The sequence below is a fragment of the Eriocheir sinensis genome, chromosome 26, assembly GCF_024679095.1.
Source record: "Eriocheir sinensis breed Jianghai 21 chromosome 26, ASM2467909v1, whole genome shotgun sequence".
Classification (NCBI taxonomy): Eukaryota; Metazoa; Arthropoda; class Malacostraca; order Decapoda; family Varunidae; genus Eriocheir; species Eriocheir sinensis.
This window is the reverse complement of record NC_066534.1, coordinates 2,324,284-2,328,681: the sequence shown is the minus strand read 5'-3', so window position 1 is coordinate 2,328,681 and position 4,398 is coordinate 2,324,284.

Sequence of the window (4,398 nt, the reverse complement as noted above, 5' to 3'; positions counted from 1 at the left end):
AACACCAGACAGATAACCAGGTGGAGAAATGGAATCGCAACCTCTGTTGGGGCAGGATGGAGAACACTAACACCAGACAGAGAATCAGGTGGAAAGTTGGAATTAAAACCTTTCCTGGGGCAGGATGGAGTACAATAACACCAGATAGAGAACCAGGTGGAGATTTGGAATTATAACCTTTGTTGGGAAGGATGGATCACACTAACACCAACCAGAGAACCAGGTGGAGAGGTGGAATTATAAGCTTTGGTGGCGCAGGATGGAGCACACTAACACCAGACAGAGAACCAAGTGGAGAAGTGGAATCACAACCTTTGTTGGGGCAGGATGGAACACACTAACACCAGACAAAGAACCAGGTGGAGAGGTGGAATTATAACTTTTGTTAGGGCAGGATGGAGCACACTGACACCAGACAGAGAACCAGGTGGAGAGGTTCAATTAAGGCTTTGGTGGGGCAGGATGGAGCACACTAACACAAGACAGAGAACCAGGTGGAGAGGTGGAACTACAACCTTTGTTAGAGCAGGATGGAGCACACAAACACCAGATAGAACGAGGTGTAGAGGTTGAATTATAACCTTGTTGGGGCAGGATGGAGCACACTAACACCAGACAGAGAACCAGGTGGAGATGTGGAATTATAACCTTTGTTGGGGCAGGATGGGGGACACTAACACCAGACAGAGAACCAGGTGGAAAGGTGGAATTACAACCTTTCCTGGGGCAGGATGGAGCACCATAACACCAGACAGAGAACCAGGTGGAGAGGTGGAATTATAAGCTTTGTTGGGGCAGGATGAAGCATATTAACAGCAGACAGAGAACCAGGTGGAGAGGTGGAATTACAACCTTTGTTGGAGTAGGATAGAGCACACTTACACCTGACGGAGAACCAGGTGAAGAATTGGAATTAGAACCTTTGTTAAGGCAGGATGGAGCACACTAACACCAGACAGAGAACCAGGTGGAGAGGTTCAATTAAGGCTTTGGTGGGGCAGGATGGAGCACACTAACACAAGACAGAGAACCAGGTGGAGAGGTGGAATTAGAACCTTTGTTAGGGCAGGATGGAGCACACTAACACCAGACAAAGAACTAGGTGGAGAGGTGGAATTATAACCTTTGTTGGAGCAGGATGGAGCACACTAACACCAGACAGTGAACCAGGTGGAGAGGTTGAATTATAGGCTTTGTTGGGGCAGGATGGAACACACTAACACAAGATAGAGAACCAGGTGGAAAGGTGGATTTATAACCTTTGCTGGGGCAGGATGGAGCACACTAACACCAGACAAAGAACTAGGTGGAGAGGTGGAATTATAACCTTTGTTGGAGCAGGATGCAGCACACTAACACCAGACGGAGAACCAGGTGGAGAGGTGGAATTATAGGCTTTGTTGAGATAGGATGGAACACACTAACACAAGATAGAGAACCAGGTGGAAAGGTGGATTTATAGGCTTTGGTGGGGCAGGATGGAGCACAGTAACGCAAGGCAGAGAACCAGGTGGAGAGGTGGAATCAAAACCTTTGTTGGAGCAGGATAGAGCACACTAACACCAGATAAAGAACTATTTGGAAAGGTGGAATTACAACCTTTGTTGGGGCAGGATAAAGCAGACTAACACCAGAAAGAGAACCAGGTGGAGTGGTGGAATTATAAATTTTGTTAGGGCAGGATGTAGCACACTAACACCAGACAGAGAACCAGGTGGAGAGGTGGAATTATTACCTTTCCTAGGGCAGGATGGAGCACCCTAACATCAAAGAGAGATCCAGGTCGAGAGGTGGAAATATAACCTTTGTTGGGGCAGGATGGAGCACACTAACACCAGACAGAGAAACAGGAGGAGAGGTGGAATTATAGGCTTTGTTAGGGCAGGATGGAGCACACTAACACCAGACTGAGAACCAGGAGGAGAGGTGGAATTATAGGCTTTGTTAGGGCAGGATGGAACACACTAACACCAGGCAGAGAACCAGGTGGAGAGTAGAATTTATAGGCTTTGTTGGGACAGGATGGAACACACTAACACCAGACAGAAAACCAGGTGGAGTTATGGAATTACACCCTTTGTTAGAGTCGGATGGAGCACACTAACACCAGACAGAGACCCAGGTGGAGGGGTGGAATTATAACCTTTGTTGGGGCAGGATGGAGCACATTAACAGAAGACAGAGAACCAGGTGGAGAGGTGGAACTATAACCTTTGTTGGGGCAGGATGGAGCACACTAACACCAATCACAGAACAAGGTGGAGAGGTGGAATTACAACCTTTCCTGGGGCAGGATGGAGAACACTAACACCAGACACAAAACAAGGTGGAGAGGTGGAATTATAACCTTTATTGGGGCAGGATGGAGCAGACTAACACAAGACTGAGAACCAGGTGGAGAGGTGGAATTATAACCTTTGTTAGGGCTGGATGAAGAACACTAACAACAGCCACAGAACTAGATGGAGATGTGGAATTATAACCTTTGTTAGGGAAGGATGGAGCACACTAACACCAGACATAGAACCAGGTGGAGAGGTGGAATTACAACCTTTTTTAGGGCAGGATGGAGCACACTAACACCATACAGAGAACCAGGTGGAGAAGTGGAATTATAACCTTTGTAGGGGAAAGATTGAGCACACTAGCACCAGACAGAGAAACAGGTGGAGGAGGAATCATAGCCTTTGTTGGGGCAGGATGGAACACACTAACACCAGACAGAGAACTAAGTGGAGAAATGGAATTATAACCTTTGTTGGGGCTGGATGGAGCACACTAACACCTGACAGAGAACCAGGTGGAGAGGTGGAATTATAACCTTTGTTGGGGCAGGATGTAGCACACTAACATCAGAAAGAGAACCAGGTGGAGGGTGGAATTATAGGCTTTGTTGGGGCCGGATAGAGCACACTAACACGAGACAGAGAACCAGGAGGAGAGGTGGAATTACAACCTTTGTTGGAGCAGAATAGAGCACACTAACACCAGAGAGAAAACAAGGTGGAGAGGTGGAATTAGAACCTTTGTTAAGGCAGGATGGAGCACACTAACACCAGAGAGAAAACAAGGTGGAGAGGTGGAATTAGAACCTTTGTTAAGGCAGGATGGAGCACACTAACACCAGAGAGAAAACAAGGTGGAGAGGTGGAATTAGAACCTTTGTTAAGGCAGGATGGAGCACACTAACACCAGACAGAGAACCAGGTGGAGAGGTGGAATTAAAACCTTTGTTGGGGCAGGATGGAGCACACTAACACCAGACAGAGAACCAGGTGGAGAGGTGGAATTAAAACCTTTGTTGGGGCAGGATGGAGCACACTAACACCAGACAGAGAACCAGGTGGAGAGGTGGAATTACAATCTTTTCTTGGGCAGGATGGAGCACACTAACACCAGACGGAGAACCAGGTGGAGAGGTGGAATGATAACCTTTATTGGGGCAGGATGGAGCACACTAACACTAGCTCGAGAGCCAGGTGGAGAGGTGGAATTATAGGCTTTGGTGGGGCAGCATGGAGCACACTAACACCAGACAGAGAACCAAGTGAAAAGCTTGAATTATATCCATTGTTGGTGTAGTATGGAGCACACTAACACCAGACAGAGACCCATGTGAAGAGGTGGAATTATAACTTTTGTTGGGGCAGGATGGAGCACACTAACACCAGACAAAGAACCAGGTGGAGCGGTGGAATTATAACCTTTCCTGGGGCAGGATGGAGCACACTAACATCAAACAGAGAACCTGTGGAGAGGCGGAAATATAACCTTTGTTGGGGCAGGATGGAGCACACTAACACCGGACAGAGAACCATGTGGAGAGGTGGAATTATAGCCTTTGTTGGGGCAGGATGGAGGACACTAACACCAGACTGAGAACCAGATTGAGAGGTGGAATTATAGGCTTTGTTAGGGCAGGATGGAACACACTAACACCAGACAGAAAACCAGGTGGAAATATTGAATTACAACCTTTATTGGAGCAGGATGGAGCACACTAACACCAGACAGATAACAAGGTGGAGAGGTGGAATCATAACCTTTGTTGGGGAAGGATGGAGCACACTAACACCAGACAGAGAACCAGGTGGAGAGGTGGAATTAAAACCTTTGCTGGGGCAGGATGGAGCACACTAACATCAGACAGATAACAAGGTGGAGAGGTGGAATTACAACCTTTCCTGGGGCAGGATGGAGCACACTAACACCAGACAGAGAACCAGGTGGAGAGGTGGAATTAAAACCTTTGTTGGTGCAGGATGGAGCACACTAACACCAGACAGATAACAAGGTGGAGAGGTGGAATTACAACCTTTCCTGGGGCAGGATGGAGCACACTAACACCACACAGCGAACCAGGTGGAGAGGTGGAATTAAAACCTTTGTTGGTGCAGG